Source organism: Eumetopias jubatus, unplaced genomic scaffold (assembly GCF_037043125.1).
Source record: "Eumetopias jubatus isolate StellerSeaLion01/CBP00866 unplaced genomic scaffold, mEumJub1_p1.0 scaffold_9, whole genome shotgun sequence".
Taxonomy (NCBI): Eukaryota; Metazoa; Chordata; class Mammalia; order Carnivora; family Otariidae; genus Eumetopias; species Eumetopias jubatus.
Window position 1 is genome coordinate 83718407 of NW_028274815.1, and position 16178 is coordinate 83734584.

The following is a 16178-nucleotide window of genomic DNA, read 5'->3' on the forward strand; positions in this document are numbered from 1 at the left end:
AAAGTTCAATTAAAATAAACACGTTAGACTCAATTATTTTACTATTTAGAGTAAAAAATGGAATTTTCTCATCAAATGTTTTGGTTCTTTCCCTCTTTTTACTTTTTTGGTATGTGTGGTCTTATTTTAAAGTTCCATTGAGGCAATACACATATGCCAGCCAGAAAATGCCGATATTAAGGGATTTTATTCATAACAGGCTAAATTTGTCTCTTGTGAAAGATAAAAGCACTTTGAAGTTGATGAGTCTATGATTTTAAGTAAAATCCTTATTCAAATGTGATTGCTTTATAGGTTTCACTCTGGTCAGAGTAATTTTGTGCTCTTCCTATATATTATTCCAACTATAATAAAGCTGTTTATGCAAATGTGAAATTGTTGCTATTGCAAAATTTCTTCAACCATGTAAGGTTGCAATGTTAGGTTCCCATTCAAGATCAAAATTCCACATATTCACAACCTGCAAACATCCAAAATTCACACTTCGACATCTGTGTGGCTGCCAACTTCCCCTGCAATTTATATCATGTTTTTCCAGAAGTGAAAGGAAAAAAAAAACCTTGAGGTAAGTAAAATTAAACAATGATAGTAAATATTTACCAAATGTTTGCTATGGCATACATTTTATTAATTGATAGCACTTAGAAACCACATTAGGGATGCAAAAACCTTCAAAGTTTACCCACCACATGCCCAGTTCTGACCCAAACCTTAAAGGTTTTTTCATCTGCAAGTTTGAAAGTTCTTAGATTCCTTTTGTTACCTTCACTTGGAAAATTTTCTGATCATGTGTATTTTTGCATCCTTAATGAAACCTTTATTTTTCCATATTCCCTCTCATTGAAAAGTCAAAAGTTTCTATCATGTCAACTACACTAAATACCTTCAAAATAAACAACTTAAAATGATTACATTTATAAACAATTATTTTCAGATCTTGTAAAAAGAGTTTAACCAATGTCTCATGCTTCTGCACCAACATATGTTAACGAAGTTATGAATTGCTAAAACTCAGAACATAGTACCCATGGGCGACCGGATTTCTCTGCTGACTGCCTTTATCACCTCTGTAACTCCTTCAGCTACATTCTAGAACCTCTGAATTTGCAGGTGAGCAAGGATGGCAGTAGGGATTTCAGAAACTGTAAAATCATGGGCTGCTCGGATACATGAGCCGATTGCTGAGGTCTGGGGAAGAAGGAATTTCAGGCTATGTAAGAAAAACAGCTCTGGGGGTGCCTGGGTGGCTCAGTTGGTGGAGCGCCCCACTCTTGATTTCAGCTCAGGTCACGATCTCGGGGTCTTGGGATCCAGCCCCGTGTTAGGCTCCCTGCTCAGCGTGGAGTCTGCTTGAGACTTTCTCTCCCTCTCCTTCTGCCCACCCCCACTCTCTCAAAATAAATAAAGTGTAAATTAGAAAAGAAAAACAGCTCTGTGCCATACATCTGGTCACCCTCAGGTTTCTCAGTCTCCTTCAAGGCTTGAGCGTAGCCATTCTCAGTTACTATGGCTCTGCACACTGAAATTCTATTTTCTAGTGTGTTCACTACCAGATACAACTCATGACGCCACTTCTATAAGGTTTCCTCACCTAACATTTTCTACTCATCACTGTATCTCAAGAAACTCATTTATTCCCACCACATAACGTGTCATAGGCTTTGTGCCGCCATTAACTCTCTGCACTGTCCTTCATTGTGAAACCTCTCTGAGCTTCAGTTGGCTCATTTGGAAAATATGAACAAATTATAATAAGTAATATCTTCATTGTTATTATCTTTGTAGATTCCGCTGCACCTCATTCGCTGATGTAATTGTTGTTTAAGCAAGCCGTGTCACTGCACCCTACTGATGTAGAGTTTTTTCTTGCTTTGTTTTGACTTCTTTCTGGCTATATCTTCCCACAAAGTAACAGTAAACACCACTGAGAAGTTGAGGCCCAAAAGGTAAAATGCAGGAAGAATAAATATGAAGCCATGCATTTCAGTTTGAAAATCAGTACCAGAGGTGGGGGGTTTATACATCTGACAGGCACTTTTATTAGGCACCCACTCAGTCCCGGCAGGGTTCTGATAGCACAAAGATTTGAAAAAAAAAAAAAGACCCCAAATTTAATAAGCTCACATGCTCACACTATCGGCAAATAGAGGAGGAGAGATGAGAGACGCTTAAACAAATAACTAGAATGCTCATTGAAATAAGTATTATGATAGAACTTGAGTACCTATTCTATAAAAGCACAAAAAAGAAATGAATTTTACAGCAGTGGGGTGCAGATCCGGGACGCCAGAGAGAATTCTGAAAGAGGAAACACCACCAGGTTTTTGGCCAGCAGTGGCTGTTAACATTGATTTACCCAGCTTCTCACTAAGCCAACTATGCACACGGACAAGATAAGAATTCATACTATCACCACCTAATATGTTACAGCTAATAAGTCGCAGAGCTGGGCCATAAAGCCAGGGGTATCCTATGGTTAGCCACTAAACTATGCTGCCTTTCAGTCTAATAAATGGTCAGGTTGCATTCCAGCTAAGTTTATTATACAATCAAGACATAGAACTATTACATTAAAAAAGCATTTTTTCCTTCCATGATATCTGTAAATAAAATAATATAGTGAGGGCGCCTGGGTGGCTCAGTTGGTTAAGCGACTGCCTTCGGCTCAGGTCATGATCCTGGAGTCCCGGGATCGAGTCCCGCATCGGGCTCCCTGCTCGGCAGGGAGTCTGCTTCTCCCTCTGACCCTCTTCCTTCTCGTGCTTTCTATCTCTCATTCTCTCTCTCAAATAAATAAATAAAATCTTAAAAAAAAAAATAATATAGTGAGCATTTTTATTTCCCAAAACTTGAGTCATGATTTGTGGCATCTTTATAAGAATGACCTAAACCACGTGGGATTTTTTTTTTTTCTCTTTTAATTGGTAAAGAGTACTGAGGCACCCAGGGTAACTGTAATCCGTTGTTAAACTCATCTCGGCAAGACTGCTGTGAGTCTTCCTGTGCCAGGTGATTCTCAAAAATTTGCGCATACAGTATGCTCTTTATATATGCATGGAATAAAAGGTCTCTAAGGAAGTACACTGAAATGCAGGGTGAAATTCTAGGACATTGCCTCCTTCCAGGCTTTTCTCCATTTTTCATATATTCTACAAAAAGCACACATGTTTTTAAATCAAATAAATAGCATATACACTTGGGTTTTTTTATTCTATGGGATTATCAATTTGTTTTTAAAATACCTAGAAACACATGAAACTAGCCAAAACGATATATAGAACTATGGTGATTTTTGTTTTATTGCATGATTTATTTTCCCATATTTTCTGAAATGAATTTTTTCTTAATGTCCTAATTGGCATACTAAGAACAAATGTCCCTGAGCAGTCATAGGCAAGCAAAAGGGGAAGAGCTCTCCATGCAGAGGAGGGGAGGTCTGAGCAGCCCCAGCCACAGGCTGGGGTACAGCCTATCCGGAGAATGCCTCGGGGCCCAGTTAGACTAGAGAGAAAGAGAGAGAGAGAGGAAGAGAGAGGAGGAGAGAGAGCCTACACCCTCGCAGGGTGGGAGAAAATGGCCCTGACACCTTGGTGGAAGGTATGTCCTCCAGAAAAGAATAGAGCTTCCCCTCCTGGAGAAAAAGAGGACATCTTAGGTGAGGACTCTGCTTACAGGCAGGGCGTGAGGAAGCAGCAGAAAGGTCCGTCCTAAGCTAAGAGAGGTGGGGAGGGGGCGTGGATCAGGGTGGCAACCGGAGAGGGGCCGCTGTTATAAGTGAAAAAGTGGCCCGGCAGAGGGGCTGGCTTTAAAATTGAAGGCTGGGATGAGATGAGCAGTCTTTGGGAAAGGCATGAGCTGGCCGGGCTGGCGAACGGATGTGGAACGGGGGGCGGCTTCCGGACCCTGGGTCTAGCCGGGCTGCTGACCCGCTGTGCACGCGTGGTCAAGACCCGGCCTGCCTGCATCAGAGCTTCTTCAGAAGAACCTAGAGCCAGGCATTCCCTTTCCAAGCACAGCCTTCTCTCACTCACTCACATCTGTCTAGTCACCCATTGAACAACCCGGGCATTTGCTGTGAACTGTGCGGGGGCGGGGGCAGGGCGTGCACACTGAGTCAGAACACGTCCGTATCTTAAACAGATGCTTCTCGAAGGCACCCTGGACAGAAGAAGAAAGGTGACGCTCTCAGATCCACCGGTGAACAACAATCCTTGTGTGTTCCTGAACCCCAGCCAACTCATAGTTGACATTGCCAGGGTCTCCTGCACACCAACCAGAAGAGCCTGCAATTCCAAGGTCATTCTCACAGAGGAAGGTTCGTTCGTCTCCTCTTCCCTTTCTGGAAGATTGTTTCTGAGTTCCAACCACAAATTTATCTTTTTTTTTTTTCTTCAGTCAAAGAAATAGCTCACCCCGTTTCTTGAAGTAAACTGCTCATTCTAAATTAACCCGAATTTTCAAAACTGTCTCTAACTGAAAATTCCCCTGGAGCCTGGTAAGACCGGGACTCCCTAAGCCTCTTGCCAGGAGTGCTTGGCCTCAGACAGACCAGGAATACCATAGTGCCCTTTATTACTGGGTTTCAGTATTTCCATTTTAAGCCCTGGTAAATACAGGGCTATGAGAGAAAAAAATTAATGGGAATATTTTCAAACCTTCAGAAAACTCAGGATTTGATATTTGGCAGGAAGGCTAAGAGGGTGGTTAAAGAAAAAAGTGAAAATACTCAAAACTTTCTTTAAGGTTGAGTTTGAGTCCAGTTGACTCCACTCTTTTTTCACACTGGCCCTAGCAAGGGTGCATTTTTTCCCCCCTGCTAACAACTCTTCCCTTATTCTATGGAATGTTTAATTTGCCCTTTGAAAGAAAGTATGATTTGTTCCATTTTTCCATGTGCAATTTCTGTGCTATTTACAGACTAAGATAAGAATCAAGAAGGATTCATGTGCCAAAAGCACAAACTCAAGGCTTAGAGAGGAAATCAGAGTCCTAAGTCCCAACTTGGACTGACTCCCTGGAATTCTAGCTACAGAACCCACTCAACGGTGCACTCTCCGCCACCTCAGTGGGACACCCTGTGCTCAGAGACCACTGCCCCAAGCGCTCTGGGAATCAAGGCGCGGTCTCTATCAAACTCAAAGCGTGTGTTTGGCAAAGCAGCCCATCTAGGGGATTTGCTGAACAAAGCTACCAAAGACTTAGAGAAATTACAGTGTTAATCTAGTCAGCGATGACAGTGTGATGTGGAAACACCCGTTATTATGCTCTACAGGTACAGCACACCTATCACCAAAACATCTAAATTAAAATTAATCCCTATTGCTATAACAGACAGTATCTAACTGGGGCCTTTCTAAAAATTATTTATTTATTTATTTATTTATTTATTTATTTATTTATTTATTTATTTGACAGAGAGAGAGAGTTCACAAGCAGGGGGAGAGGCAGAGGGAGAGGGAAAAGCAGACTTCCCGCTGAGCAGGGAGCCGGAAGCGAGGCTTGATCCCAGGACCCTGGGAACAGGACCTGAGCCGAAGGCAGACGCTTAACCAACTGCGCCACCCAGGCGCCTCTTGAAATATTTTTAATAAAAAGATGTATACTAAACAAACTCAAACCTGTGACCAAAACAACATGATAAAAAAAGTTAAGCAAGTTATGAAGAAAACCAGTTAAATCTAACTAAAAAAACCACCATTTTGTTGCAGCTGGTCTATTACTGAGCTCTATTTACATAAGTTCTGCCTTTTTCTGGGCATCTCGGCTATGAGTTGTCTCCTGGATTTTCACCGTTCTGAATGGTTGGCTTTCTGTTCCAGCCTTGCCTCAGCTGTCTGACCCAACTCAACGGCTGGCAGTACTCACTCACACCCACTTCCCATCCCCTACCCGCTTTCCACTCGGAGCATGCCTTGCTCCGATCAGCTCCCCACAGCACAGAGAAACTGCTTCTCGTTTGTTCAGACAAACATGCTGGTTGCCACCACACTCACAGGCACAATGAAAGACTTTCTCTTGTGCCCAACTCAGTACACAGGCCAAGACGCAACACATACTACAACCCCCATCTCCTGGAGGCAAGTATCCGTCCCCACCTTTCTAAACGGTGCACGCATGTTCCTCCAAACAAACAAAATCCATAGCTTAAACACCACACACACACACACACACACACACACACACACACACGCACACACATGCACACACACAATTCACATTCACATGGTGGATGTAGCTTAGAGTATTGACCTTACTAGGTACAGAGAGAGTGAGAAAAGGGACTCAAGAGTAATACCTCCAGCGTCTGCTGAGGGGGTCCGCTTTGCTGAACTCATTTACCCCCACTTAATCCCATCACCAACTTGCTTCTCCACCGATTCCCTCGCGAAGCAGTGTATTATGAATAAAAAAGACTTCCCTTTGGTCCCTTTTTAAATGTCAAGAGCAAGCCCATACCCAGTGGCATGTACCCAGACTTGATCTTGCTGTGGGAGAAGCCACAAGGCTCACTTTCAGTTCCTGGGGACACGCTGTCATCCCACAAGTTATAGGGACAGTAAAACTGCTGAGGTCAAATACTACAGATTAACTCTCAAATAAATAACATTAGTTTTATAGGCATTTAAAAAGTATAATATTCGTCTGCAAAATAACTGTTGGTAATTGATTAACTCAGGGTTGATCATTGTTAATTAAATTGCACTTAATTTTGCATATTTATAACTCTTCGAAGTTCACTTTAGCACTCTGGGAGGAATTGCCTAAAAGTAATTCCCCTAAAGGTCTGTTCTCCTAACCTCACCAAAGACTCACTCCTAAAACCGAAGCTGACAAATGAATAGTGCTCTAAGGTTTCCTGTTACTAAGAGGCCAGCAGTCTCCAAAATGGATATTGTGCATTACCCATCACTGGTCAAGGTGTGATTGAAATAAAAACTCCTACATGTTGCTACAGAGAATACGAATTAGGGCAAACTTCCTGGAGAGCAGATTGGCCACATGGATCAAGATTCTTAGAAATGTTCTGGTCCTTTGACCTAATAATTACACTTCTTGGAATTTATCCCAAGGAAATTATCAGAGAAACAAACAAAGGATTATGTACAAGGATGTTCACTGCAATGCTATTTATAATAGCAAAAAATTGCCGCTGCCTAATTAACCAACAATAGAGATTTAGTTAAGTAAAATTATAGTAAATCCATAGAACAGAATGCTATTCAGCCATTAAAAACCATGTGTTCAAAGAATGCGAAATAGCTCAGGGAAATGCTGACAAGATATTGTCAAGTTAAAAAGTAAGCCATAGCACGTTAAATGCAATGTGACCCCAGTTTCATAAATACGTGTACATGTGTGATATGTAATATGTAATATGTGTATTATATATAAACATTGGAAGAAAGGATAAAAATCTACATTGATCAAGGTTTCCTAAATGCCAAGGACTGTGATTAAATTTTTAATTAATTATTTTATTTAGTCACCGAAATAATTCACAGAAAGCATCATTTTGATCCCTATTGTAACAATGATGCAACCAGAGCAAAGAGAGATTCAATTGCCTGAAATCATTCAGCTAGTAAGTAGCCAGTGTTTAATCCCAGACAGTCTTGGTCCTACTTAACACTGTCCACTGTATTTCCGTAGGTTATTTTTTTCCTTCACATTATTTTTGTCATTTTCCAAATTTTCACAACACATATTTCACTTTTGCAACCAGATTCTAAAAGGTTTTCGATAGTGTGCAAAATGAGAGTAATTGCCATAATGATTGAAATTCAACATCATGTTCTTGCTGAAACAAAGTGGGCATTTCTTATTTGCCAAAAGCAGAAGGCAGCTTTTTGTTTTGGTTTGGTTTTTTTACCGATTCATTCATTATTTCAATTTTGAAAATGAACCATTTGTTTCTCACCTTTCATATATTTTGGCACGTCTGTGTTTCGTGGAGTGCTTTCTGAAGCAGGAGAGAGGCACTGATCCAGGGCTATGTTCAAGGGTGAGTAAAAAATGCAAAAAGCGATCTTTCTAGGTGTTTTCGGTCTTCTTAATAGAAGGTGAAGTAAGCTGCTCTGAGTGAGTTGGGCAGAGGTGAAAACTGGCATTTAAGAGAGTGAAAATATGGAATAATTTGCTGTGGTCGGAGCCAATTCGAAGTAAATAAGGATGAAATATCATCGCTGGTAATAAGGATGACAAAGGATAAGTGAACAGGGAGAAAGAAGGCTCTGCTGAGTCTGGGCACCTGAAATCAGACCACTGTCCCCAGGATCTCCAAGTAGGCAGGGACAAGCCACCAGCAGGAGCATAAGCTGCTGCTCCAGTGAGTCACCTCGATTTCAGGTGCCCGAGCCTTGACGTCTAAGGAGCGGGAGTGGGGCTGTGCGAGCGTGGGTCTGTTGCGTTGGAAGATGCGGAGCTGGCAGAAGGTTGATAGGTTTCTTCATCGGAGCATCCTCCAGGCAACAGCGTGTTTTGGGCCACAGGTACCATGGCAAGTGGAGGGGCGGTGTGTGTCCAAGAGGGGCCCCTCCTGAGCCCTCCGAGAGGAAGAGACTGTGCTGGGCAGGGGGCGTGGTGGCCGAGGAGGAGTGCCACTCAGACACCTCCGAGAGAAGTGTGTGGAAGGGCCCCTGCATGGCTCACGGGGAAATCATCCCACCGGGAAGAGGGAGAGGGCCGGTAGTGCAGTTTCTGGAATCCTCCAGGAAGCTGGCTGTGGTCCAGGAGGCATCGGGGGCCCTGAGTTGCCTTGAGTTTTAATCAAGTGGCATGAATTTCTAATAACGAAAAGGACGAAAGAGAGGTTTAATTACGATGTCTTATAAAACAAAGGTTTCGTATGTACACTCTGCAATCCCTTTTCACAATTTTTGCGCCGACTGCGAGCACCAACCCAATAGGTCACCCTGCAGACAGGGAAAAGCGTATGTTAATTGGGGATATTATATAGCCACTAAAATTATATCAGATTGAATTTTTAAAACAAATACAAGGGTGTTTATACAAAGTTTTATAAAAATAACTGGGAACATTTATATGATGTTAATTGTTTTTCTAAAATTCATAGCAAAGACATGAGCAGGAAACCCCTCCAAATATCAGTGTAGTTTCCCTCTAGGCAGGAAAGATACGAACTATATTTTTCTTCCTTATGCTTTTATGTAGTTTCTAGAAAATGAGATATTTGGAAAGTCCTTTGATGGCTCAGAATGGGATCATAAACTCTGTGCAGGTCCTCCACAGTGGTCCCCACCCACCACACCAGCCCATCCCTCCCCGCCCTCCCCCGCCCCTCCTGTGCACATGAAATCAGGACATTTCTCATCCTACTCATTTCTGATTCCTGGTCTTTGTGCCTCTGGCATCTTCCCCTGACACCAAGACCCCAGCCCCATTTCAAGGCCCATCAGCAGGGCAAACTTCTCTGTCAAGCTTTCCTCTACCCTTCCACTGAGAAGCTGTAGCTACGTATTCAGTAACTATAGCACTTAACATCTCCTTTCTATTTTGCATTCTATCTTTTTTTTTTTTTTAAGACAGTGCAAGAGAGAGAGAACGAGAGAGAGAACAAGCACACGGTGGGGAGGGGCAGAGGGGAGAGAAACTTCAGCAGGCTCCACACCCAGCGGGGAGCCGGATGCAGGGATCAATCTCACAAACCTGATCACAACCTGAGCCAAAATCAAGAGTCAGACTCTTAACCGACTCAACCACCCGGGCACCCCCTGCATTCTGTCTTATGCAGTGATTTGTGTGCAGGTTGCTTTCCTCCACCAACCCTTGTCAATGGCTGGAACTTTCTTATTTCTATTTCTGGAACTACTCTCCCTGCCCACCCCAGCCCATGGCACCTAGTATTTGGAATATAATAAGCACACCACAAAGATTTATTGAATTGATTTGAAAGTATTCCCTGGGATGTGAGAAGTTTGATTTCTTTCTCTCAGCTTGGCCCTTGTGCTATTGGGTGTGGAAGGTGTGACCGCCACGGGATGAGTGGGAAATAAAGGGCCCAGTCATGTTAAGAATTTGAAAGAAGAGATGCAAATTGTGTTTCCAACATATAGGCTCTGCCCACTGTGGACACAGAGATCCCAGAAAACAGACCAAGGGTTGTGGCTGGGGGCAGTGAGACATGCCACTTGACAATAAGACAGATGGAACGAAAATGAGTGAGAGGTAGAAAGGAGAGGTCCCTGCAGAGTTTTAGGGGATGACCAAGTCATTGAGAAGAAAGAGAAGTAAGTGCTGTGGACACAGAGCCCTAAGTCAACATATGCACATACAACAGTGCATCGAGTGGGACCCCCAGGACACAGAATGGAATGCATTATTGGATCCAAAATGCTCCTCTCCTAACCAGTATGATTTCAATCAAAATTTCTGGCAAAGAATTCAAATCCAAATACTTAGTTTTATTTTCCCACAACCATTTCCAAGTTGGTTTCTTCACAATCAGATCTTAAACAACCTGTCGTCAATGCGTTCGCTGAGATTTCAAGTGGGAAAATTTCATGGAGCAATTTTCTTCACCTACTATTTAAGGCAAACAGAAACTAAGCCTAAAAGTAATATCTTACATTGTCCTGCAGCTGGTACTGGGGAGACTAACCACACTCACATTTTCCTAGAAAGCTACAGTTTTACTATGGAATACTTCATCATGTTCATTATCGCCTATTTATACTCGTGTAAACTGACACTCCAAGAGTAACCAAACTTCAAAATGTTAATATAAACATTATACCTCTTTTAATTGCAATAGACACATTCTTAAGTAATTTAATTCCAACAAGATCCATTACCAATAAACAAAAAACACATTTTTGGCGGCTTCCCTACATAGTACAAAGCAGGAAGGAAAGTAAAGGGTTTCCACAGCAAGGACCAGCAAATAGCCCTGCACTCTTTGTGTTTTGAGGTTGAGGCTGTAGACAAAAACTCTGGCTCAAGGCCAATCACAGATTAGATGGAGGAACATCGAGAGACTAAGGGAAATATCTGAACTTGGCTACCTCTGGGCTTGTGGGTGAGACAAATTCGCAGAAGCGCTAACTGTAAAGGATATCCCATGTTGACCTTGCCAGAAATTCATCGTTTTGAAGGAGGAAGAGTCCGAACCATTCGTGAAGGCAAGTTACCGAAGCCACTGGCTCCCCTTGAGCCAGCTAGCACCCAGCCACCTGCGAGGAGAGCAGCTTCGTCGATGACTCCACTGTCACTGGGAACCACCAAACTCAGGTTGAGGTGACTGCCGTTAATTTGGGCCACTTAAATAATAAGCAACTTCAAAGGAATTTGTTTTCATTAACCAGTCGCTTAATTTGATGTGACGTGATTGCATTTGTACCCAGAAAACTGAGGGAATTCTTGCTGCCAATTGAAGGGCCTTTTTATCGCAATGGATTTCCTTTCTCAAAAGTTCAGAATCATTCAAATGTACTTCTGTGTCTGAGTGTTCCAATTTAGGTTTTAGTTTGCTAATTACCAGTTGCCATCTATTGGTCTTTTCATTTCTGATCTTGATAGAATTGTCACTGAGCCTAGTTTCACCCAGGCACCCACTCAAACTGCTCAGTTTACAGAGGACAGGTATCTTGAAAAATATAAGGCTCCGTTAATATCATTTAAATCAGCTTTTTCCGGCACAGTATTTATGGCTCAACATCTAGCAGTTCCAGTCTCTCAATATGGATGTAGTCTAAGGGTTTGATTTTTGGTTAGGTTTTGGTCTTTTGCTTTGGGCACCCAAGCTTTCACAGCACTTTTGGGGAACTTTTTCGGTTTGGGGGTTTTGGGGTTTTTTTTTTTTTTTTGGTTTTCTGGTTTTTTGTTTTGTTTTGTTTTTAGAGAGTGCATATGAACAGTTCTGGACATGTGTTCACCACTTGGAGATCTGTATATTTCAGCACTCAGTTGATTTACGGGGGCAGATCAACTTTCAGTCTTCGGGTATGGGCTTTGGAAATTTTGTGTGGCCTCGTTCTCTTTCCAAATACATCTTAGCAGTGGTTTACCCTGCCCCTGTGGTGGGAAGAATTTGAATCATTGTCCGCATGGCATTCATGTCATTGCACCGAATCACATTGAGCATAAATGAGGTTTTGAACATGGTTCTCTACACTTTAGGACAAGAACAACAGACTCCGTAAGCATTAGCTCCATAGACTCTTCGCTGAGGTCTTCAGTTAACACTCTAAGTTAATATATATATACATATATATATGTGCATATATATATATCTTTAGGTCTATGGAGTCCATTAAAATATGATTTTTAATACTGTGCTTACTACATTGTTGAAAATTGTTCATGTTTGTAAAGCAGCTTGGGTATAGAACACAAACGTTGTTAAGAGATAAAATTCTTGCATTTAGGAAATTCATCAAATAAAGAACAAAATGGTACTCCCTTACCAAGGTACCAATCTTGTAAGGGCAAACAGAGACACAGCTAATGTTAGGGCTGAGATTTAACTGAGTGGTTCTGGAGGGACAAACAAGGCTTCACTTGGGATTTATGGCCGTATGCCATCCTCCAGCCTCCTTCGTTTTTCTGTGGTTGCCATAGGTACCTGGTGTTTGCCACTAAGCAATTTTGAGAGAAGGCACAAACGAACATTCAGGCCCACTCCCAAGGGCTAGAGAGCTGATGCAGAAATCTCTGAGTTGGAATTCAGAAAAGTGGGATCGGGTACTTGTTCTGGCCCCATTTTCCACATGGTTTGTCTCAATCCTTTGTCTCAACAGTTCAATACAAGTTTAGGTTTAAGAACTAGTGCTTAGCCATGGATGGTAATCAGAAGCAAGTCAGATGCTCTGCACACCGGTTTCCTTTTGCTGAGCACCTGCAGCTCCGTGTCTCCAAACTCCGCCCGGGAGTGCAGTCTGGGCTGGACCCTGACCTCCACGCAGAACGTGGGGAGCATGGGTGCATGCCCCGGGTGTGCTACAGAAGTCTGCAAGAGGGAGGGGGAAGTGAGGAGAAGACCACCCTCGACCCCAAAGGAGATGCAAAGTTGGTGGAAGGAGATAAGATGCTGCAGATAAGGAGAGGAGGGATTCTTTCAAGATGCAGGACCTCAGAATGTCATGAAGAAACTGTGCAGTGAGAAAAATTACCAACAAAATAGGCAAATCATGACAGAACTATTGCCTTCCATCTGTTGTTGTCTGCGAAGTGTCTGTATTTAGATATCATTGCTGTTGGTAATGATTAATTCAGTCCGTGTTATTTTCCCCATAGGCAATACATTCTCTTTACTCAAAAGAAAGTGTCCCTGTGAGACTGAATTTGACTATACTCATTAAGATTTAAATTTATCTATACCTTTTAATATAATAATGATAACAGTAACAATAATAAGCATTTATTGAGCACTTGTTCTGTCCCAGGAATTGCTTTAAATGTTTTCCATGTATTAATCCTCACAACCCTGAGTGAGCTGTTACTAACCTCATCTTACTGAAGCACAGAGAGGGACAGTAACTTGCCCAGTGCTGCCCAGCTGCTGAGGGATGGAGCCCAGGTACAGACACAGGCAGGTGAATGCTAGAGCTTGAACGTTTTCACAGCTCCGTCGTTGTCCACATACATCTGCCTATCTTGGATGCCTTACTGAATCCTGGATGTAAGGGAAATTTTAACATATGCAGATACTCTAAAAATAATAGGAGAATTAAAAATGTAAAACTTGGCCTGTGAATCAATTAAGAAAAAAATTTGAGGAAGAAGTGAAATTATCTTTTTTAAATTAACCTATCTGGTAAATTTTAAATCACAGGTAAAATTCCCAAAAATCCTCAATTTGGACATAGAGTATGACTAACCAAATGAGATCAGCTATCTCTCTACTCAAGATACATTGATTCTGGGCCTCTGGTTTTATTCAGTAATAAATGGGCCATATGGCTGGCCACCAAACTGTGTGATATTGCTAGGTATAAAGAGGAAAGCCTAAGACATTGAACTATGGCCTTTCAAACCCAGTGTGGTGTCTCAGTGCCTTCTCATGTGCTCCTTGGAGTGACACGTGATACCATGCTCTATAAAAACACAGTAGCACTCTCTCAAAAAAATACCATTTCTAAAACTCGAGTTTAATGTTTTTCTGTTTTAAAAAAAAATTTATTTATTTGAGAGAGAGAGAAAGAGAGAGAGAGCATGTGCACGTGCACCCGTGCATGCAGCCTGGGAGGGGAAGTGTTGGGGCAAAGGAAGAGGGAGGGAGAATCTCCAGCAGACTCCTGGCTGAACATGGAGCCCCGTGGCTCGATCCAACGAGCCTGAGATCATGACCTGAGCTGAAACCAAGAGTTGGTCGCTTAACCAAATGAGCCACCCAGGCGCCCCTAGAGTTTAATATTTTTCAGTGACACTAGGTTAATGTCGGGACTAAGACGTCTACCATTTCCTGGATTGGTGTACCAAAGAATTCCATTTGGATACATGTTTTTTCATTTCATCATATATCACATAATTGGCACTTAGTAAATATTGGATAAATTGTATTAACTTGATAAACAAATGCCAAGTCAAATACAGGTAAAGAAACATTTCCTACAGGAATTATTATCCACATATTTCAAGTGGATTTTAAATTTCTTTCTCACAGATTATTCTGCTTTCCTCTATTTTCCAAAATTGGTATCTATTATTGGTCACTAATTTTATAGCTACAGATATATCAACTTATTGAAATTTGGAGGTGTACTTTGGCAACACAAGCCTAGATTTTTAGCCCATGAGAGAACTTCTTATAGGTAATGATGTATTTTTAAAGAGGTCAATTTAACCAAAAAAATCAAAATTTGGATTTCAGAAAGGAGGCAGAATGATCATTCGCTTGGGGTAAAAAAAAGTATATTACACAGCCATTAAAAAGAATGAAATCTTGCCATTTGCAATGACGTTGATGGACCTAGAGGGTATTATGCTAAGCGAAATAAGTCAGTGAGAGAAAGACAAATCCCATACGATTTCACTCCTATGTGGAATTTAAGTAACAAAACAGATGAACATAGGGGAAGGGAAGGAAAAATAAAATAAGATAAAAGCAGAAAGGGAGGCAAACCATAAGAGACTATTAACTATGAGGAAACAAACTGAGGGTTGCTGGAGGGTGGCGGGTGGGGGAATGGGGTAACTGGGTGACAGGCATTAAGGAGGGCACATGATGGAATGAGCACTGGGTGTTATATGCAACTGGTGAATCACTGAACTTTACATCTGAAACTAATAATACACCATATGTTAACGAAATTGAATTTAAATTAAAATTAAAAATTAAAAAGAATATTACAAATGAAATATTCATTCATTAATGTCAGTACAAAAGAAAGAAGGAAAGAAAGAAGGGAAGGAGACAAGGAGGCATGTAAAAGGGAAACAGAGAGCTGCCTGGGTGGCTCAGTCAGTTAAGCATCTGCCTTCGGCTCAGGTCATGATCCCAGGGTCCTGGGATCAAGCCCCGCATCGGGCTCCCTGCTCGGTGGGAAGCCTGCTTCTCCCTCTGCCAGCCACTCGCCCTATTTGTGTTTGCCCTCTCTCTGTCTCTCAAATAAATAAATAAAATCTTTTAAAAAAGGTGAGGCGGGGGACAGAGTAGCAACAGAGACAGGAAAGCAGCAAAGAAGGAAGGAGGTTTCATGAGAGCATTGATTTTGCCGATGTGTGCTGAACTTTGTTTTCATTTTTCACTTGTCTTCCCACTTCAGTGGAATACGCATGGCAAAATTTCATCTGGTGTTAATTCAAGTCCACAAAAAGACTCTCAGAACTTCATTATCAATGCAAGATGGGTCACTTAAAATTGAAATTACACCTTAAAAAGTCACATTCGAGAGTGGGGACTAGCAGAGAGAAATCACTTCCAAGACCCCACTATAAATCTTGAATTTGCAGAAAAAGTACACTCCAGTACGTTTTCATTGGTTGATTTCAGACTAAGTATTTTTCCTAACTCACCTTTGCTTTCTAACAAAATTCGTACCTTGATACTCCTAATTCCCAAAAGTGGGGTTGGGCTTCGTAGGTTGCCCCGTTATTAAGTTTTATAGGTTTTTAGTCACCATGTCCATTTCAGACCCACAAAAATCCCATATTGAGGAACAAGGAAATATGCCTGTTGAACAGGCGATTTTCTAAAATAGGAGAATTTGCTACCAATTCAG